The sequence below is a fragment of the Pleurodeles waltl genome, chromosome 3_1 (genome assembly GCF_031143425.1).
Source record: "Pleurodeles waltl isolate 20211129_DDA chromosome 3_1, aPleWal1.hap1.20221129, whole genome shotgun sequence".
In the NCBI taxonomy this organism is placed as follows: domain Eukaryota; kingdom Metazoa; phylum Chordata; class Amphibia; order Caudata; family Salamandridae; genus Pleurodeles; species Pleurodeles waltl.
The window spans coordinates 1,187,672,196-1,187,695,746 of NC_090440.1; positions in this window are offsets into that span (position 1 = coordinate 1,187,672,196).

The following is a 23,551-nucleotide window of genomic DNA, read 5'->3' on the forward strand; positions in this document are numbered from 1 at the left end:
CAAAAACTGGAGATAGGGCACATTCAAAGGCCATGGAATTCTTCACTGTGGAGTGCCTCCTCCTCTGATGCACCCCACTTGCATAGGACTCCCCTCTAGGCTTCCACTGGAGGTGGGGAGACTGAGAGCCACTGCAGGGTGATGTTCCGAACAGCTAACAGGAGCACCAGAGCCATGAAGCAAGCGCACACTTTGTGACTCTTCTTTTCCTTTAAAGATGCCCAAGGCACAGGCTTTCCATGTCTTTAGGTCTGGAAGTTCTGTCAGCTCTTAAAGTGTTATGTGTACTTAGGACCAGTAATGTTGCAATGCTGGGCAGATGGTCTTGCTGAACATAAATTGTCTCACCCACTTAACAAAACGGCAGAAGTTTTTGATTATATCAGCCATTAAGTGGGATGATGGACAACCTCTCGCACACCCACTTGGCATCTTAGAATCCTCAGAAACCACATGCACCCCGATGACATTACAGTCTTCCTTACTCAATATGTGACTTCACGCCTCAGGGCAGACCAGATATAGACCCTAGAAGTAGACATCAACCCTGAGGAAATCATTCAGGCATTTTAATGGCCTACCAGGACTGGACAGCTATCTATCTGAATACTATAAAATGCACAAGAACATTTTAGCCCCCTTGCTCAGTAAGTATTAAACTGAAGATGCACCACTACACTGTACCCTTACTAAAGCTAACAGAACCTCAGTTACACAAGAAAGATATTCATAGGAGTGGGTGGGATGCATACTCTATATACTTCCCTTCCCTTCATGCGTAGTTGCCCTCTATTGCTTCTTATTAAATGTTCATGGGATTTACAGTTTAGTGGCAAAGCTGGGGTATGTGTGGTATGAGTGTAAAGAGTAAGCTGAAAAAGCTCAAAGTGACCTGACAGCCTTTCACTGCTGGATTTGTTTTGCAATACTGTAGCTCAGTGTTTCCCAAACTAGGAGTAGCGACTCACTGGTGGGTTGTAAGCTGCATTTTGGTGAGTCAGAAAAATATCCAAGTAATAGATAAAGATGCCTTTAACTTCTATATTTATCTTGTCACATTTCTTGAACTGAAAAGACAGAGGTAAACTTTCAGTCTAAGGGCATGATTTTGGGGCCTGAATTAGATCCTGGACAACAGTGATGGGTATCCTGTCTGCCAAAATATAAATCCAATAGGATATAATGGGATTTATATTTCGGCAAATGGGATATCCATCACAGTTGTGACAGAGTAACTCTTCTGCCAGGATCTAAATCAGGTCCTTAGATCTTCCGCCATACTGCAAGTGATGTTTGTGATGGAGTATCCCATCTTTCAAGGTCTAAATCAGGCTCTGAGTCTTCTACTGCTTTTTGTTAGTGGGGGCTGGTGTTTACAAAGTTCTGCTACTTTGTAGTTAGAGAACTAAAATTAAGGTGGAATGGATGACGATCTTCCTGGTGTACACAAAGGGGGTCATTATGAACACGGCGGGAATCCCCGCTGTGTTCATGCTGGCAGTCTTATCACAGACCGCCAGCCCCCTTCGAGAACCTGCTGGCTGAATTGTGAACATTCTGCTGGGCCGGTGGGTGGAAACAGCCGGCCAGCAGAATGCTGGGCTGGGACAATGCTGCTGTGCAGCGGGTGCAGCAGCACCCATCGTGCAGATCACTACCCGTAAATCAGGCAGTGACCAGCGCGACGGGGAACTGCATGGCAGTGCAGGGCCCCCCATTCCACCAACCTTTTACCACCAGGGAATGGCTGGCGGAATAAGGGTTCTTTATCCGCAGGGCAGCGCTGCTTGCTTGCAGTGCTGCTCAGTCAGATAAAGAATTCCGGATCGTCAGGCTGCCTGTCGACAGTAGCCTGGTGATGGTGGAAGGCCACCTGTGGCGGTTCCCACTGCCTTCATTATGTGGCGGTCGAGACCCCCATGCTGGTGGCGGTAAATTCCACCGCCACCAGCATGGCGGTCTCGACCGCCAACTTCATGATGAGGGCCAAAGTGTGATAGGAAAGGCTTATGACGTCATATTTTCATTAACAGACAACAAAATGTAATGCCTGTGAATGAACAGTACACATTCAGCAGTTAGGAAAGCTAAAATTAAGCACTTTTTTGTAATTCATTACTTGGTGATGCAGAAATAATAAATGTTCACTGAAACATGTTTTTTACGCATTATCAATTGTGTGCAATACAGCTTTATCAGTAAACACTGTAGGTCTGTGCAAATTTCGGGGCAAATTTAAGAACCACTGGTGCCACTTTAGCACCTCCTTTTCTTGCCATTTCTTTGATGCTAAGGTAGCCTTTTCCCCGTGCCATATTTATAAAGTGGTGCAATGCAAGCATTGTGCCAATTTGTAACCCCTTTCCCACATTATGCCTGCGCCAGGCATAATGTATGCAAGGGGGGGGAGGCGTTCCCCCATTAGGAGTCCTGAAAAAAAGTTGCAGTAAAATTTAAAAGATTTCACTGTGCCATTTTTTCTGTCATTTTTAACACCTGCTCAGGACAGGCATTAAAATGATGCACCCTCTTAAATCGATGGGCCTTAGTGCACTCCGCTAAGCTAGCGTCAAAAATGTTGACGCTAGTGTAGCAAAGTGCTACAATAGCATAAAAAATGAAGAAGCTATTGTTCTAACTACCGCCATGGCGCGCCATATCTTAAATATGGTGCACATGTGGTGGCGTTATGGGGGGCGCAGGAGGGTGCAAGAAAATGGCGCTGAATTGGATACAGCGCCACTTTTCTTAAATTCGGCCCTTTAGTGTCCATTTCAATGGAAAATGTGCTGTCTGTAAATGACAGTGCGATACCACACAATGGTTTAGTGCCATTAAAAAGTTGCCTGCTCAATTTCTATTAAAGTTAGGTGGGTTGCAAAAGTTTGTCCTACTAAATAGAGAGTCAAGGTTCTAGTCTTAGAGCTCTTGAACACTTGGCTTGGGGTGGCCACCACTAAGAAGATGAATGGCAATAATGCAAGGAGTTTGTCAAAATAGGGAGAGGGGATGACTTCTTTTGGGCACAGTGACTGTAGCTGTGCGTGGTGAAGGCCTCCATCCAAAGGCATGGGCATACCTGTGAGGCAGAGGTGTCCTCTCGGGGTTAGGGTTCCCACTGACTGACCATCGGCTGAGACTAATCCTGGGCACAGGTAGTGGGAATTTCCCTGGTACCTTGAATTGGAAAAAACTAACTGGATACAGATGGGGAGAGATTGCTGGATCTTGGGTGGCCCGTGGACAGGTGATGGGAGCAAAGAGTGCCACAGGTGAAAGAACTTTCATCAGTAATGGGAATGCCCGTGGGATATAGGATGAGATTGATAAGATTATTCACAGGTGCTTCTGATATTTTATTTTTCTGCAGTTTTACATCGCGACTCAAAGGTACTGGATCACGTTCCATGGACACCAGTTAAATTACTCAAGGATACAGTGCATGGATTTCAGTGAACAAAGTAGGGAGGGGGAGTGGAGCTTCTCTGTTGCATCGGGGCTTTGCCATGTGAGGGCATATGCACTCAGTATCTTTTTATTTGCAGGGTCACCTCACTGGTGACACCTGTGTTGGGTGGCTGCAGCTGAATATTAGGGCCTTACATTCCTCTCAAAAAGCAAACAAAATGTTAAAAATCCAAAGGTGGAAAACAAAACAACCCAAACAAACAGATACTACTAGAGTCTATCCGTGTCAAGGGTCACTCAGCAGGACATCAGGAGATGCCTGGATGAAAGATATTAGCTGCAACATGAGATTCATGGCACGAACGTTGATGCCGAGAAGTCCAAGATCTCTTGACGGCATCATGTCTGTAGCGGACAGAGTTGGTCCATTTTACTGAGGCTCGGAATAGTTTTTCAAAATTCATCTGGGAGCACTGTGAGATTCTGTTCCAGAGCCACCTATTGTTGTGTTACTTGATTCTCTAAACAGAGTCTTGGAGGGATTTGGAATAAAACACGTCCATCTTTCTGAAGTAATCAGGTCCACTGGAATTTTGTGGCGGGAAAGGGCCAAATTATGCAACAAGATTGAGTAAATTATACAGCAAGAAAAGACAAGTTATGTGGCATATTCTGACACATTTCATGGTAGTATTACTTCATTGTACACTTGTTAACACTATCTGGGAATTGGTTGCACCGCATTAATGCAAGTTTAACACCCAAATACAGAAAAAAGTAACAAAAAGGTTAACAGTCAACCTTTGCAAAGGGCCGTCCTCTGCGCTGCAGTAGTGTTGCTGTGACCTTGTTAAAATCTGCAGATTACGTAGAAAATGATGGATTATGTGTCAAAACAAAAATAATATGAACAATTCCACAATCACATAATTCCAATGTCCCTGAATATAATGCATCCAGTCTTTAGGGTTCAGTAAGCCTGCCATGGGGAGACATAGAAATATTAAAAAGGAATGTTTGGCCTTTGCCCTTGGTTTAAATGACAAAGTGTTGTTAGCAGTTTTAGACTGGCCTGCAATGGGGTGCTGTGAGTTATGTTTCCCTTTGCCACACTTGTGATGGCTCAATGGGTGCTGCTGTCCATGAGGAGACTAATTAGACATATACATATAGGGTTAGAGCAGTGGCAGTGGGGCCTGTTTGGCAGGCCGTTATGCTATGTGTCCAGCATGTGGTCACAGGTTATGCCCATTATCACTAGATTGGTGATAGAAAATTGGGCACGTATGTAGCCTGTTAAATTACTTCCAGCCCACAAACCTTAAGGATCACTGTCACAATGTCTGCATGATATCATTAATGACGCCATCAATTATGTAGTTTCAGATGTCATTAGTGATGTAATATTTGAGGTCCTAGGCAGTAAGTAACTGGTGCGTGTTAACTATAATTTCAATGGTTATTCCGTTTTTAAATGTTAGCTCTTACCTCATTTCAGTGCCGAACTATGATGTCACTTTAACCCTTGTTTTTTTCATTTCTGTTTTTATTTAATGTAAGCTAAGATCTCTGATTTATTTGTTCATTTGTTTCAACACTCCTTCGCAACAAAGACAGTGAACGCAGGCATTCTGGTGTAAAAAGTGTATTTATTTACGTGATGACACCAATCCATTACTGCTCTGAAATGAGCCTTGTTCTCAATGAACATGACTGATTTCAGAATAGTAATGCATTTTGAAAACTTGTTTTGGAAATTACACCCTAGCCTTATTTCGTAAATTTTGCACATCTCTAATTTTGGAGAACAGGATCACTAAATGGAATAATAACGGAAATCACCACTAAACCATGGTTGTGGGCTAAAGTAAACCGTTTGTACAGGTTCACAGTCAGTCAATGATCCCGCATAGCAATTACAAAACTTACACCGAGTACTTGATTTGAAAACTCACATTTCATTTGAGGCCGTTCAGAATCTGCCAAAGGTGCATTATTCAGGTGCGAGGACTCCCTTTCAGCATTGGAACTGACAATGCGTAAGAAAGGTTCGCAGTGAAAACTCTGAAATGTGTAGCTTGAAGAGAAACAAAGCTGGGAAAATAAGATGCAATCCAATCATTTAAGTGTATTTTGTAGTATTTTTCTCTGTTCCTAAATACAATCTTATAAACTTTGCAAAAATGTACGGATCCCACATATCTGGAGCTGTAAAAAACTTCCTAAATATTAATCCAACTTAGAATGCTTGCACCGAGACATGCAGAACATGATGAAACGATGTTAGATACTGTTCCTGGGTTTCTCAAAGCCATGGATGTCATTTATAGGTTGCCAGGAGTCGCAGCTGCGATCTCTGGGTTGCGCCTAGTGACCCTTGGCATACACATTGCCAAGATAGATGGTAAACAGCGCTGTGATTTACTCTATGCAGCTCAGATGGTAACCTGAGTCTTAAAGCACTTTGGGCCTGATTTATATATTGGTGGTATGCATACGCCATCCCAATGGAGACAGAGTATATTTACTATCAGTGTATAATGGTCTGCCTGCCGGATTTGTATGCCGGCAGACCATAGTTTGGCAATGGCAGAGACTGCTCTGTCTCCGCCAATGCCGAACTTCTCTGAAGGCCCATTGTAGTAACGGTAGTCGAAGAACTGGCTATGTGTCCACCCATCCAACATAGATGCATCCAACATAGATGACGGAAATGTAGACTTTGTTACTGCCCACCACCGTGAGGAAAACCCTAGCACAAAGGGGCCATACAATTCTAAAAATGCACTCATCACCATTGGAGATGAATGCCATGGAGAATGGGGCTTTTTAAAAAAAATAAAAAAACACACACACACTTTGGGTTTTTGTTTTTAAAAATACAATACAAAAGAGAAATGTGTAATGATCCTATCATGTCAGCACCATATTTGAAACGAAAATGTAAGATGTAGGTGGTATCTAAAATGTGCATTTGTCTATGTTATTAACTTATGTGTTATTATATAATTGTGCTCTTAGCAATGTTAGCTAAAGTGGTGCATCAGGATTAAGATCATGCAACATCACTTCCTAGGAGAATTCGGAGCCAAAATCCATATGATATCACTTCTTATGATGCCATTGTGTCAAGGGTTGGTTATGTCGTGTCACTTTCCTACCAATGGCATTTTGTTTAAATGACGCCAATGCCAAAATGCAAAGGGCCATATTTATACTTTTTGACGCACAACTGCGCCAACGCAGTTGTGCGTCAAAAATGTTAACGCCGGCTAACGTCATTCCAAAGCGCCATGCGGGCGCCTTATTTATTGAATGACGTTAGCCGGCGCAGCTGACTGGTGTGCGTAAAAAAAAATGACTCACACCAAGCAGCGCCGGCGTAGGGGAAAATGGAGCTTGGGCGTCAAAAAATGGGGCAAGTCAGGTCTGAGGGAAAATTTTGGCCTCAACCCGATTTGCGCCATTTTTTTTGACGCCCAACCCCCATTGAAATGACTCCTGTCTTAGCACAGACAGGAGTCATGCCCCCTTGCCCAATGGCCATGCCCAGGGGACTTATGTCCCCTGGGCATGGTCATTGGGCATAGTGGCATGTAGGGGGGCACAAATCAGGCCCCCCTATGCCACAAAAAAAAAAAAAAATATATACTTACCTGAACTTACCTTAAGTTCCCTGGGATGGGTCCCTCCATCCTTGGGCGTCCTCCTGGGGTGGGTAAGGGTGGCAGGGGGTGTCCCTGTGGACATGGGAGGGCACCTTTGGGCTCCTTTCGAGCCCACAGGTCCCTTAACGCCTGCCCTGACCAGGCGTTAAAAAATGACGCAAAAGCGGCTGGACGTCGTTTTTTAAGGCCCGCCCACTCCCGTGCGTCATTTTTGCACGGGAGTTTAAATAAGGCGCACATGCCTTAGAGTCATTTTTTAGAAGGGAACGCCTACCTTGCATATCATTAACGCAAGGTAGGTGTCCACGCTAAAAAATGACGCAAACTCCAAGATCTGTGGTGCTAGACGGGTCTAACGCCAAAGTATAAATATGGAGTTAGCTTTGCGTCGGATTTGTGTAAAAAAAAACGACGCAAATCCGGCGGAAACAGAGTATAAATATGCCCCAAAGTATCCATTGCTGTGACTAAAATCCTTTCGGAAGTCTATTGCTTAGGCAGGGCAATATCTATGACACATCGAATTGTAATGCCGAGTAAAGAAGAAGAAAAACAATTTACTGTGCAGCAGTCAGTTCAGGGTAGAAGCTCCTTCTTTGGTTCATAAAAGTACATTGAATAGTAGAGCTTATTTATAATGTTACACTGCGCCAAGATTTCTGCTGAGGTGCTAATGCAACAAGGCTGGGTTCCCACACGAATATGTATTTGAGCGAATAACACAATGATCTGAAATCCTATCCTGGAAAAAGAAGCTCTTGTGTGTTTCTTTGACATTATTTCTTCCCACTTATAACAGATGTTAAATGTCATGTTTTTTGTTCAAGACCGCCATCTGTTGGTCATACTTGTGAACATCACGTATATAGTGACGTAATCGTTTGGTTTAGTTAAGCAAAAAATATGCCTACAACTTTCCTTGTAAAACATTTGATAGTAGAATTTCCATCCATTTTACACCATAAGTAGAACAATAAAATAATTAGTGGGGAAACTATTTAAAAATACAGCTGAGTAATATTGAAACTTTTCAAGCAACAATAGGTAGCATTTTAAGAAGAATTAAGAAGTGTGGACTTGCTCCATGATTTCAAGTTCTATAAATTGCGCAAGTAAATAGAAATTTATTTTTGAGCGTTTTGTTTTGTGCTGCATGGTCCTGGTAATTTCTTTGCCTTAAAAGTGAGTTCACTGCTGCTCTTTTCCATGATAATTTTCATGACATGCAGTTAGTCGATACAATAGTGGTCATGTTAGCTGTATTCCAGAGGATACCTAGAATTGTAAGGCAATCACACTCGGGACTCTGATGTTATGTACAAAAGGCCATTTATTAGGGCAGGATTGCATAAACATGGCAACATGTAACCACAACATTATTTTTCTGATAACATTAAACATATTAAACATGTTCCCTTCTAGTCGATCCCACCATTCTCTCACGATAATGCTTCACCGATTCCTTACACCTAATCACCTCCTTTCATCCGCGATATCTCCCTCACATAATTTCCAACATCGAAACACACCCTCCTGCTCCTGCCCCAGACATCCTACCCAAACATCTTCCTTCACCTGCACTCCTTTATTCCTCCCCCAAAGGGTGGATTTGCCTGCATCTGACTTTTTTCCTCCCCCCAACGGTGTTTTACTGCCCCCACCCCTGCCCACTGCAACAACATATTCACTCTGTGATCATCCCTACCACAACAAACACGTTCATTCCTCAAAACTTACAGCACTCCCTAAGCTCCAACATATAATGAGCATAACCCAGATTGGAAAGATGCACCCAGTCAGAACGGAAAAGCCTCTCTTCTTCCTTGATCCATGTGCCATCACCTTAATGTCTTACTTCAAACAACAAAAATACGTATCTCTCTGTTGAGCTTTCTCCGGGCCTTTCAAATAGTCTCATGCTTGACTGTTTCCCTCCATTTCCTATGATGCACAAATTTCGGCTATAACTAACAGGTCCCCGCCATTTTTTGTTTCTGTGCTTTCAAGTCCCTCTACATGTATTGCAGTAGTGTCAGGCCTGACAGTTGTACCAAATCGTTCTCTCCCAAGTGTAACACCAACATATCCAGATAACCCCATTTTGGTACCATAGTAGCTAGGAACAGCAATAGACTGCGCCAGCTCATCCCACTCTTCCCCCACAATAGCACCTCATGCCTGCTGCTAGACAATTCAAGGTTCCGTCCATATTTCTGTTGCTCAGCATATCTGGCTGGCCAGTAGATAAACAAATGCCCCACTATCCATTGTACCACCTTAAAACTTCCTGGGTCGTTCATGCACCCTACGGGAAAAAAAATAGATCAGCATCCCATGTTATCAAACTTGTATCTCCTCCCCGCTGACCCCCAGAGCACACACACCCCTCATTAATTTTTGCATGTACTGCTCATTTCTGCCTCCCAATCCTAGGAATCTAAGTTGCACTCCATCCCAAATGCGCAGCCACTGTCGCTGCTCCCATCAAGAATGAGTGAGTCCCAAAATTGGCAGGTTCATGCCCTAAACTTGCCAGAACCCTGATCAATACCATCAAAAGCGGAGAGGCTGTGACCCTATTTCCTTCCCTATGAAAAAACAACACCTCCTGCCAGTAGCCTGGCCATGTCTGAAACTTGCGCCACTCACTCACTGGACGCCACCTCACACCCACCCTTGCTCAGCCAAATCCAATTTCCCTTCCCTGCTTGGTCCATTTTGGATTTTTGCAACCAGATGCCCACACGCCTCAGTTCCAGACTGACCTCATCATGCTGCACCCCATCCTCATATCCTACTCCCAATAGCTCAGAAACCCTGAATGCCCCAAAGCATTCGTACCATGGATAACAGAATTAAGCCTCTTCAAATTCCTCATAACAACAATTGCTTATACATCGTAAAATCTCAATCAGCAGATCAAAAGAAATGGCTTTCCGCAGGCCCCTCCCTTTCATGCCTCTCTCCCTACTCAACCCTTGAGCATCTTGCCCCAAATATCATCCCTCACTGGGTCAAAACCCCAGTATAGTTTCCCATAGAAAGACAAACTGACCAGCTTGCCTGTAATTGTCTTGTGTGACAAAACTTTATTAATCGAGGCCAAAAATAAAGCATCACCCTTCCTTCCCTGTCACTGCGGTCCTTACTCGAAGGCCTCCCTGATCTCCTGTCAATGCCTTAAAATAGTTCCAAGGTAGCTGATAACTCCCACTGGTAGATTCTGCTGAAGATATCTCCAGCAGCCTAAACACACTCATGTCCCCGATTCCCAGACTTCTGTAGGGAATGGCTTCTTGTCTTCCTCTGCTCTGGTTGCCAGACTGTGAAAGCAATGCTACTGTGAACAAGACAACGAATCAGCTATGGCACTGTTTATGGCACTGTTTACTCCTGGCACATGATCAGCTTGAAGACAATATTACTTCGCAGGCATAACAATACGAAGCAACGTAACAGCCTCAGCACTCAGAAATTCTGTTCACTCTGTCTGTTCACCAGCTCAACCACCACTATGTTGGCCATGTGAAACATCACTGTCCTGCTTGTCAACTTATCTCCCCCCACCACCAATGCCACAAGCAAAGGAAAAGACTCCAAAATGCAGTACTCCTTTCTTGCTGTAACCAATGAGGTGGCCAATTCTCTGCAAACCATTGTCCATCCCAAAATAGGCCAAAACCATGAGGTCTAGGAGCATCAGAAAAACTGCACCTGTCACACCATTCTTTGCTCCTGAAACCAATTTGACACACCATTGCAATTGCCTATAAAAGAGTGCCACACCCCAAGTCCTCCCTCACTACCATGGAAATCCTTATCCTGTGGTGGGGTAAGGTGGAGCCAGACATAGTCATGCCCAGTAATTCGCAAAACATTTGTCCCCCTCGCACCCCTCTGCAAGAAAAGTTCAAGAAACCCAACAACTTCTGAATCTTCTGAAGCTCCAAACATCTTTCCCCATCACTTCTTCCAAAAATCTCTGCATCTCTTGCACCTTCCCTCGCGGCAATCTCACAATCATGTTATCGGTGTCCAGTTCAATACCTAAAAAGGTAAATACCTCGCTGGCTTCTCTGGTACCAGGGGCACTTCAAGGTTATCGGCCATGTCCTCAAATTGTCTCAAAGCTCTATAACACTCTCCTGACCCTGCCCTACCCCCAAACAAGAAGTCATCCAAGTAGTGCAATACTTCCCTGTGCCTGCTCAACTTCGTAGAGAACCATTGCAAAAATGTGCTGAACTCTGCAAAGAGGCCATACAAAATAGCACAGCTCATCTGCAAACCTCTGTTCACATACATGGTACCATCGAATTGCATGCCCAGTAAGGGAAAATCTTCAGGTGGTATCGGTAACAAACAAAATGATGACTTAACGTAACACTTTGCCGGCTGTGTTCTCTGCCCATTGTGCCTGACAAGCCTAATGGCATCATCTACTGAGGCACAGACCACCCTAGCGTCTTCCATAGCCATCAATCATTGATCAATGCACCTTTAGGCTATGACAAATGATGAATCAACCTGTATTCCCCCTCCTGCTTCTTTGGTACCACACCCAATGGAGATATGATCAAGTCAGACAAAGGCCAATCACATAAAGGGCCCACAATCCTGTCTTCCTTGACCCCCTGCTGCAATTTGGCTGCCACAAGTTCAGGCATTTCCTTGGCTGATTGCAAATTGTCAGCCCACCTATGACCTTTTGGACCTTGATAACCCACCTGGAAACCCCCTGAATACCCCATTCCAACCTCACTGCTTCTCTTTACCTGGGTATAGCACCAACCTGGCATGACAATACATCTTTTCTGTGTAAGGTAGATATTGTACTGTTTGGACGGACAATCCCCTGTACAGTATCGTGTACAGTCTTGGGCTGGGCACGAGATGAAATGTTGTTCAAGAGAACTAATATCAAATTTCCCTTGGAAGGACAACTCATAAAAATTAGTAAAGTATCTCCACTAAAATGAAGCTTTGCTAAAATAATAAAACAACTAATAAAGGAATACAATGAAATGTAACTAGAAGAAAGGCCACAGGCTTCAGGCTCAGAGCTAAATTAAATGTGCTAGTGTAAAGCGCTGAAATAACCCCACAACACTGACAACCATCTCTCTTCTTTTCAGTTAGGATTCTGACAACTTTGCTCCATATTTAGAGTTTGGAGAATGGTAGATTCTGTCAAAACATCTGATCAACGTATTACAAGTACGATAGGTTATAAAACACTTGTAATAAGGTGAATAGCACATCTGTTACATTTATAACGGAGTATTCCATCTGGCAAGTAAGGCACTTTGCCACAGGAAAATCATCCTTCCACACATATTTAACTTTCTCACTTCTGCCCTTCATTACCACTTCTCAATCAATATCTTCCACAACCTTTCTGCACAATTCAACAAAACTAACCACTCCACAATGCTTGCTACCATCACCTTCCTAGGTATACTCAGCAAGTAGGATCTCAAGATTCCTCCTATTGCTTCATTCAGAGATGCTAGGGTTGTGATGGTCTATGCGGAAGGGATGAGAAAAGATTGAGAGCGATTTGGGTGGAGTTAGAATAGATCATAAGGTATTGTAAAAGTGGAATAAGGGAGATAAGGAAAGGAAGGAGTATGTGTTAAAAAAGAGCTAAAGATGAAAGTGTTAAAGGAAAGAAAAATGCAGACAAAAGAGGATGGTTAAGGACCAAGGTAGAAGAAGGTAGAGAAGTAAGCAAAAATCAGGCAGCAGGACAAGGTGATAAGGAGTAGCTTGTTATGGGAAATAATATTGGCAAGGGGAAAAAGATGGAATTTAAGGGAAGAAATGCTTTTTAGATACAGGAGGTTTGTTAGGTTTGAATCAAGTTGATAAATGAGCACATTTTGAGAAAACTGAATTTTTAGAATCCATGTGCTGGAACATATTTCCTGTACTTGGTTTTCTGACAAATTTAGATAGATTGATTGCCCACAACCTTTGATCCCAAATTGTTCACTGTGTCTCGGATAAAATGTACTGAATGAAATTTTCTCATGCATGTTAAAATTTGTTCCTTCTTTTTAATAATGTGACCCTGTCGCTCCACCACGGTCTTTGGCATGCAATGTGATTACAACATGAGGCTGGCATTCTTGACCACTTCCACTGCACATCTTCCAGCTTTCTGTCATTGGAAATCTTCAGATTCACCCACGCTTTTCCACACTGCTAACTAATGGATAAACCCTCTGGTTAAAAGTAATCCTGATTACTGCAGCACCCTCTATTAGGCCTTCCTCATAATTCCTTTCCACTAGCAAAATCATTAACATGACTACCTAAATACGTTCGTACTGACGTTGTAACAGACTCAATATAACTCTTCGTCGATTATTCTCAGAGGTCTCAATCTCTACTGAACTAGTAGAAATAATTAAATAATTCCTGTTCCAGACAAAATATCGACTTCTGCCTGTTCGTGTCATAATCATCATCATCATCTTCATCATCAATTGATTCATGTATTGAAGACTCGAAGGGGGCGTGCATGCACAAATGTCTAACAAAAAGGGAAAGAGATCAATCAGCAGATAAAAGTTTTGATTTCTTACTCTAAAAAGGGTTTAGATCGGAGGCTTTCTTCAAAGGTAGTGTGAAAGAGGCCTACAGCTGGCTGGCTAGATTACAAGGGATTAACCTTTAGGACAAGTCCTCCTGACTTGAGGCTGTTCCAGTAGAAATGTTGCCACTGTACGGGAATTATGAGACTGATTGTAAAGCAGTAGTCACTGTTTAAAATGTTTCAGGTCTGTTTCCTACTGTGCTTTTTCAAAGTGAGCAAACACTGATGGCTGCCACAGTACTACATACATTCATGAAAGAGATAGGCAAAGTTCAGTAGCTTAATCAAAAAAGGCAACAGACAGTTCCATATGAAATGTATCTCTGTAAAACAGGTAACCAAAAATTTGAAAAATTTGGACAAGAGCCCCCACTCACCTTAGAGTGACATGCTTCATCATAGGGCTAAGCTCCTTGTCAGGCCGGCGCTGCAATGCCTGACGGGCCCCACGAAGGGGCTCCTTGCCAGAGATATTTTATAAGATGAAGCCGGTCAGTGAAAATAGCAGATCTAGGATTGGTATGAAAAAACTGTTAAAAATGACTAGAGGTGAAACGTAGTTTATTAGGATACCTCATCTCTGTCATGATTAAAAACGAAGAACGGGGGGAAGAAAATAAAGCAATGTTTAAACTCCCCAAAAACTATTGTAAGGACACACCACTAAAATACCCAAATTAGAGTTTTAGTGGGAGTAGACACAAGATCCCCTGTGCTACTTTTAGACGTTGGTCAACATGTTTCTCGCTAATTAGTCAAAATAGATCTAGTGCAATTCATCAGGACCATGACACCTACCTAATCCTACATACATCCTGATATACAGCCCATATTAGGGGATCACTAATTAGTGGGAACCCTCCATATACTAAAAGATGGGCCCCATCGAGGAGAACAACAGGCTTGGGTAGTCCATGTAGTTTGAATGGAGTCCCACGTCTCCTGGTACACCTACAATACCTCTGTGCTCCTGGAATTCCTAATATGGGCTGTATATCATTTTAGGATTAGGTAGGTGTCATGGTCCTGATGAATCGCACTAGATCTATTTTGACTAATTAGCGAGAAACATGTTGACCGACGTCTAAAAGTAGCACAGGGGATCTTGTGTCTACTCCCACTAAAACTCTAAGTTGGGTATTTTAGTGGTGTGTTCTTACAATAGTTATTGGGGAGTTTAAACATTGCTTTATTTTCTTCCCCCTTTCTTTGTTTTTAATCATGACAGAGATGAGGTATCCTAATAAACTACGTTTCACCTCTAGTCATTTTTAACAGTTTTTTCATACCAATCGTAGATCTGCTATTTTCACTGACCGGCTTCCTCTTATAAAAGATCTCCGGCAAAGAGCCCCTTCGTGGGGCCCGTCAGGCATTGCAGCACCGGCCTGACGAGGAGCTTAGCCCTATGATGAAGCATGTCACCGTAAGGTGAGTGGGGGCTCTTGCTCTAAATATTTCACATTTTTGGTTGCCTGTTTTACAGAGATACATTTCATATGGAACTGTGTGTAGCCTTTTTTGATTAAGATATTGTGGGGAGCTATAAACACAGGACCAGGAAAAAGAGTTATTTTTCCGAACTTCCCACCTTTTACTAGCCCCCCTTTCTTTGTTGTTTGATGAAAGTTCAGTAGCTGCCAGTGTGAACTTATTCTTGATGCTAGCATAGGCTAAAAGCATGAAACATACCCCCAATTCACAAAGATAACTGTGTGGAAATCCCTACATATATAATTTACCACCTAAATACATTTCAACTACTTTGAGAAGAGCAGCGCACTGTTCTTTATGGGTGTATTTTAGGTGTAAATCAGTCAAAGGTGGTTGCCGAAGTTGAGTGGTTGCCAAAGCTGAGTGGTTGCCGAAGTTACACGCTAGCATCGCTGCTATTGGGGTTAATTTGTTAATGTTTTCGCCATATTCTATTGTTTCCTTATTGGTTTTAATTAAATCTGAGTCTGAGTTATCAAATAAAGGGAGTCTGAGTCTCCCGCTTTTGCTACGCGTCTGTAGCAACTTCAGTACTCAAAATGTGATTGCGCTTATCTGAGTGCTTTCTGTTTACAAAATTGAATTTTAGCTAAGTGCAGTTTTTCGATTTTTCTAGTATCTTTGCACATTTCAGAAAAGCACATTAGAGGCTGGAACATCTTCTTCAGTTTTTGTGCCTGTTGGAGTGCTTCCATTCCTCACTAGACACTTTACTGTGTGGGGGTGGGGAGAACTAAGCGCGCTGAGAGAAGCCATTTTGGTTAGCACTCCAACTGGTCAAACAGACAATATATTGTGAAGCCCGGGACATGGGCACACCACTGGCACACTGCTGACATGCCAAAGGCAAGCCCATCTGTGCCCGTCCATGCCTGAACAGGACCACAGACCAGGAACCCTCCATCTGGCTCCTCAGATAAGATTACTTATGCTGAACAGGAATTGATAACTCTCAGGGGGACCGTTAGCAGACTATGGGGGTCATTACAACATTGGCGGTAAAAGCCGCTTACTGCTGTGCAGAAGACCGCCAATACACCGCCACGGCGGCGGTATTCCGACACAGCTATTATGACCCACATCTTGGAATCCACCAAAATTCAGACACCCACACAACACCGGCACACCAAAGGTGTAGGAAAGTACCATCTTGCCTGGCATGTTACCCCCATTTTTCACTGTATATATGTTGTTTTAGTTGTATGTGTCACTGGGACCCTGGTAACCCAGGGCCCCAGTGCTCATAAGTGTGCCTGAATGTGTTACCTGTGTAGTGACTAACTGTCTCACTGAGGCTCTGCTAATCAGAACCTCAGTGGTTATGCTCTCTCATTTCTTTCCAAATTGTCACTGACAGGCTAGTGACCATTTTTACCAATTTACATTGGCTTACTGGAACACCCTTATAATTCCCTAGTATATGGTACTGAGGTACCCAGGGTATTGGGGTTCCAGGAGATCCCTATGGGCTGCAGCATTTCTTTTGCCACCCATAGGGAGCTCTAACAATTCTTACACAGGCCTGCCACTGCAGCCTGAGTGAAATAACGTCCACGTTATTTAACAGCCATTTTACACTGCACTTAAGTAACTTATAAGTCACCTATATGTCTAACCTTTACCTGGTAAAGGTTAGGTGCAAAGTTACTTAGTGTGAGGGCACCCTGGCACTAGCCAAGGTGCCCCCACATTGTTCAGAGCCAATTCACTGAACTTTGTGAGTGTGGGGACACCATTACACGCGTGCACTACATATAGGTCACTACCTATATGTAGCTTCACCATGGTAACTCCGAATATGGCCATGTAACATGTCTATGATCATGGAATTGCCCCCTCTATGCCATCCTGGCATTGTTGGTACAATTCCATGATCCCAGTGGTCTGTAGCACAGACCCTGGTACTGCCAGACTGCCCTTCCTGGGGTTTCACTGCAGCTGCTGCTGCTGCCAACCCCTCAGACAGGCAGCTGCCCTCCTGGGGTCCAGCCAGGCCTGGCCCAGGATGGCAGAACAAAGAACTTCCTCTGAGAGAGGGTGTGACACCCTCTCCCTTTGGAAAATGGTGTGAAGGCAGGGGAGGAGTAGCCTCCCCCAGCCTCTGGAAATGCTTTGTTGGGCACAGATGTGCCCAATTCTGCATAAGCCAGTCTACACCGGTTCAGGGACCCCTTAGCCCCTGCTCTGGCGCGAAACTGGACAAAGGAAAGGGGAGTGACCACTCCCCTGACCTGCACCTCCCCTGGGAGGTGTCCAGAGCTCCTCCAGTGTGCTCCAGACCTCTGCCATCTTGGAAACAGAGGTGCTGCTGGCACACTGGACTGCTCTGAGTGGCCAGTGCCACCAGGTGACGTCAGAGACTCCTGCTGATAGGCTCCTTCAGGTGTTAGTAGCCTTTCCTCTCTCCTAGGTAGCCAAACCCTCTTTTCTGGCTATTTAGGGTCTCTGTCTCTGGGGAAACTTTAGATAACGAATGCATGAGCTCAGCCGAGTTCCTCTGCATCTCTCTCTTCACCTTCTGATAAGGAATCGACCGCTGACCGCGCTGGAAGCCTGCAAACCTGCAACATAGTAGCAAAGACGACTACTGCAACTCTGTAACGCTGATCCTGCCGCCTTCTCGACTGTTTTCCTGCTTGTGCATGCTGTGGGGGTAGTCTGCCTCCTCTCTGCACCAGAAGCTCAGAAGAAATCTCCCGTGGGTCAACGGAATCTTCCCCCTGCAACCGCAGGCACCAAAAAGCTGCATTACCGGTCCCTTGGGTCTCCTCTCAACACGACGAGCGAGGTCCCTCGAATCCAGCGACACTGTCCAAGTGACCCCCACAGTCCAGTGACTCTTCAGCCCAAGTTTGGTGGAGGTAAGTCCTTGCCTCACCTCGCTGGGCTGCATTGCTGGGAACCGCGACTTTGCAAGCTACTCCGGCCCCTGTGCACTTCCGGCGGAAATCCTTCGTGCACAGCCAAGCCTGGGTCCACGGCACTCTAACCTGCATTGCACGACTTTCTAAGTTGGTCTCCGGCGACGTGGGACTCCTTTGTGCAACTTCGGCGAGCACCGTTTCACGCATCCTCGTAGTGCCTGTTTCTGGCACTTCTCCGGGTGCTACCTGCTTTAGTGAGGGCTCTTTGTCTTGCTCTACGTCCCCTCTCTCTTCAGGTCTAATTTGCGACCTCCTGGTCCCTCCTGGGCCCCAGCAGCGTCCAAAAACGCCAAACGCACGATTTGCGTGTAGCAAGGCTTGTTGGTGGCCTTCCGGCAGGAAAACACTTCTGCACGACTCTCCAAGGCAAGAGGGATCCGTCCACCAAAGGGGAAGTCCCTAGCCCTTTTCGTTCCTGCAGAAACCTCAGCTTCTTCTGTCCAGTCGAAGCTTCTTTGCACCCGCAGCTGGCATTTCCTGGGCATCTGCCCATCTCCGACTTGCTTGTGACTTTTGGACTTGGTCCCCTTGTTCCACAGGTACCCTAGATTGGAAATCCACAGTTGTTGCATTGCTGGTTTGTGTCTTTCCTGCATTATTCCTCTAACACGACTCTTTTGTCCTTAGGGGAACTTTAGTGCACTTTGCACTCACTTTTCAGGGTCTTGGGGAGGGTTATTTTTCTAACTCTCACTATTTTCTAATAGTCCCAGCGACCCTCTACAAGGTCACATAGGTTTGGGGTCCATTCGTGGTTCGCATTCCATTTTTGGAGTATATGGTTTGAGTTGCCCCTATACCTATGTTTCCCCATTGCATCCTTTTGTAATTATACATTGTTTGCACTATTTTCTAAGACTATACTGCATATTTTTGCTATTGTGTATATATATCTTGTGTATATTTCCTATCCTCTCACTGAGGGTACACTCTAAGATACTTTGGCATATTGTCATAAAAATAAAGTACCTTTATTTTTAGTATAACTGTGTATTGTGTTTTCTTATGATATTGTGCATATGACACTAAGTGGTACTGTAGTAGCTTCACACGTCTCCTAGTTCAGCCTAAGCTGCTCTGCTAAGCTACCATTATCTATCAGCCTAAGCTGCTAGACACCCTATACACTAATAAGGGATAACTGGGCCTGGTGCAAGGTGCAAGTACCCCTTGGTACTCACTACAAGCCAGTCCAGCCTCCTACATTGGTTGTGCAGTGGTGGGATAAGTGCTTGAGACTACTTACCACTCTTGTCATTGTACTTTTCATAAGAGAAAAATATACAAAACAAGGTCAGTGTATATACACATAGCCAAAAAGTTTTGCATTTCCTCTTTTCACTCTTTTCTAAGTGCTGAAAAGGACATCTAAACTTTCAAAAAGTTCTTAAAAGTTTAAAAAGTTTTTTTCTGTCTTTCCAAAAAGTTCTGAAAACTTTTGTCTCTTTCTCTATCACTTTAACTCTCTCTAAAAAATGTCTGGCACAGGCCAAAATGTTGAACTGTCCAAACTTGCATATGATCACCTTAGCTGGAAAGGAGCAAGGAGTCTCTGCATAGAGAGAGGTTTGAGTGTAGGGAAGAATCCTTCCTTAGAACTGTTAATTAACATGCTTAGAGTACAGGATAAGGCCATAAGTGCCCAATCTGGTGAAAAAGTAGCTAATGGTTCTCAATCTGATCCAGGGACTCCCCCAGGAAAAGATTCAGGAAAGAAACTTCTCAGCCTGCCCATTACTAGACAGTCTAGCATAGTTGGTACAGAGGTTGAATCACACCATACTGATGGTGTGCTCTCACATTATACTGTTAGCCAAGCTGTTAGGGTGCCCTCTGTAAGGGACAGGTCTCCTTCTGTTCATTCCCATCATACCTCTGTATCTAGAAATGTCCCTCCCACCCACCCTGATGACAGATTGTTAGAAAGGGAGCTCAATAGATTGAGAGTGGAACAAACCAGACTGAAGCTCAAGAAGCAACAGCTGGATTTGGATAGACAGTCTTTAGAATTAGAGAAGGAAAGACAGAAGTTGGGTTTAGATACCCATGGTGGCAGCAGCAGTATTCCCCATAGTCATCCTGCAAAAGAGCATGATTCCAGGAATCTGCACAAGATAGTTCCCCCTTATAAGGAGGGGGATGACATTAACAAGTGGTTTGCTGCACTTGAGAGGGCCTGTGCTGTACAGGATGTCCCTCAAAAGCAGTGGGCTGCTATCCTATGGCTATCATTTAGTGGAAAAGGTAGGGATAGGCTCCTTACTGTAAAAGAAAATGATGCTAATAATTTCCAAGTTCTTAAGAATGCACTCCTGGATGGTTATGGCTTAACCACTGAACAGTACAGGAGAAAGTTCAGAGAGACCAAAAAGGAGTCTTCACAAGACTGGGTTGATTTCATTGACCAGGCAGTGAAGGCCTTGGAGGGGTGGTTACATGGCAGTAAAGTTACTGATTATGACAGCCTGTATAACTTGATCCTGAGAGAGCATATTCTTAATAATGGTGTGTCTGATTTGTTGCACCAGTACTTGGTGGACTCTGATCTGACCTCTCCCCAAGAATTGGGAAAGAAGGCAGACTAATGGGTCAGAACAAGAGTGAACAGAAAAGTTCATACAGGGGGTGACAAAGATGGCAACAAAAAGAAGGATGGTAAGTCTTCTGACAAGGGTGGGGACAAATCTAAAAATGAGTCTTCATCAGGCCCACAAAAACACTCTGGTGGGGGTGGTGGGTCCAAATCCTCCTTTAATCAGAACAAGGAAAAGAAACCATGGTGCTATTTATGTAAAATAAAAGGCCATTGGACAACAAATCCCAGTTGTCCAAAGAAAGGCACCACAGCTCCTACCACTACAACCCCTACTGCTACACCTAGGGCCGTATTTATACTCTGGTTGCGCCGAATTTGCGTCGTTTTTTTCGACGCAAATTCGACGCTAAACTAACGCCAACTAACGCCATATTTATACTATGGCGTTAGAGGCGTCTAGCGCCAAAGTTCCCGGAATGTGCGTCATTTTTTAGCGTGAACCCCTTCCTTGCGTTAATGATATGCAAGGGAGGCGTTCCCGTCTTAAAAAATGACTCCCAGGCCTTTACATGGTATTTATACTCCCGGGCAAAAGAGACGCCCGGGAGTGGGCGTGGCTAAAAACGGCGCATTTGCGCCGCTTTTTAACGCCTGGGTCAGGCATGGCGTTAAGGGACAAGTGGGCTCAAAATGAGCCCAGAGTGCCCTCCCCTGCCCCCAGGGACCCCCCCTGCCACCCTTGCCCACCCCAGGAGGACACCCAAGGCTGGAGGGACCCACCCCAGGGACATTCAGGTAAGTTCAGGTAAGTATTATTATTTTTTTTTTTTTATAATTTTTTTTGGCATAGGGGGGCCTGATTTGTGCCCCCCTACATGCCACTATGCCCAATGACCATGCCCAGGGGACAGAAGTCCCCTGGGCATGGCCATTGGGCAAGGGGGCATGACTCCTATCTTTACAATGATAGGAGTCATGTTGATGGGGGATGGGCGTCGTTAAAAAATGGCGCAAGTCGGGTTAAGACGATTTTTTTGCCTCAACCTGACTTGCCCCATTTTAAGACGCCCTAACGTCATTTTTGCCCAACGCCGGCGCTGCCTGGTCTACGTGGTTTTTTGCCACGCACACCAGGCAGCGCCGGTCTGCTTGCACCGGCTAACGCCATTCCATAAATACGGCGCCCGCATGGCGCTTCAGAATGGCGTTAGACGGCGCAAAATTTTTTGGCGCAAAACTGCGTTAGCGCAGTTTAGCGTCAAAAAGTATAAATATGGGCCCTAGTGTTCCTACTAATAGCAGTGGTGGTGGGAGCAAACCTACTAATAGCCAATCCAAGGGAGTAGCTGGGCTCACTTTTGGTAATTTAGTTGGGGTTGGTCTGATTAGGGAGACCACAGAGGCTACTTTAGTCTCTGAAGGGGCTATTGATTTAGCCACTTTGGTTGCTTGCCCCCATAACTTGGAGAAGTACAAGCAACTAACCCTAATAAATGGTGTTGAGGTCCAGGCCTACAGGGACACAGGTGCCAGTGTCACAATGGTGATTGAGAAACTGGTGCACCCTGAACAACACATACTTGGACACCAGTACCAAGTAACCGATGCTCACAACATAACACAAAGCCACCCCATGGCTGTTGTAAATCTCAACTGGGGGGGGGTAACTGGTCCAAAGAAAGTTGTGGTAGCTTCAGATTTACCTGTAGACTGTCTATTAGGGAATGATTTGGAGACATCAGCTTGGTCAGATGTGGAGTTGGAGGCCCATGCAGCAATGCTGGGCATCCCAGGGCATATTTTTGCTTTGACAAGGGCTCAGGCCAAAAAGCAAAAAGGACAGGGAAGCTTGGATCCTGGAACAATGGACCAAGTGCTCCCTAAAGCTAGGGCTAGTAGAAGCAAACCACTTCCTACTATCCCTCCCTCTACAGTGGATTCTACTTCTGAGGAAGAAGAATTCCCTTCCTGTGCAGAACCTACACCAGAGGAGCTGGAAGCAGACACTGCTGAGCTTTTGGGTGAAGGGGGGCCTGCCAGAGAGGAGCTGAGTGTGGCACAGCAAACCTGTCCCACATTAGAGGGTCTCAGACAGCAAGCTGTCAAACAGGCTAATGGGGATGTCAGTGACTCTCACAGAGTTTACTGGGAGGACAACCTCTTGTACACTGAGCATAGGGATCCTAAACCTGGAGCTGCCAGGAGATTAGTGATTCCTCAGGAGTACAGAAAGTTCCTCCTAACACTGGCACATGACATTCCCCTAGCTGGGCACCTGGGTCAAATGAAAACTTGGGACAGATTGGTACCATTGTTTCATTGGCCTAGGATGTCTGAGGACACAAAGGAATTTTGTAAGTCCTATGAAACCTGTCAAGCCAGTGGCAAGACAGGTGGCACTCCAAAGGCACCCCTTATCCCACTGCCTGTGGTTGGGGTTCCCTTTGAAAGGGTAGGGGTTGACATGGTTGGCCCCCTTGACCCTCCTACTGCTTCAGGCAATAGGTTTATCTTGGTGGTAGTGGACCATGCCACAAGATATCCTGAAGCTATTCCTTTAAGGACCACTACAGCTCCTGCAGTGGCAAAGGCCCTCCTGGGAATATTTTCCAGGGTGGGCTTCCCAAAGGAAGTAGTATCAGACAGAGGAAGCAATTTCATGTCTGCATACTTAAAGGCCATGTGGAAGGAGTGTGGTGTAACTTACAAGTTCACAACACCCTATCATCCACAAACAAATGGACTGGTGGAGAGATTTAATAAAACTCTCAAAGGCATGATTATGGGACTCCCTGAAAAAATCCGCAGGAGATGGGATATCCTTCTACCATGCCTCCTTTTTGCCTACAGGGAGGTACCCCAGAAAGGAGTGGGCTTCAGCCCCTTTGAACTTCTTTTTGGACACCCTGTTAGGGTTCCA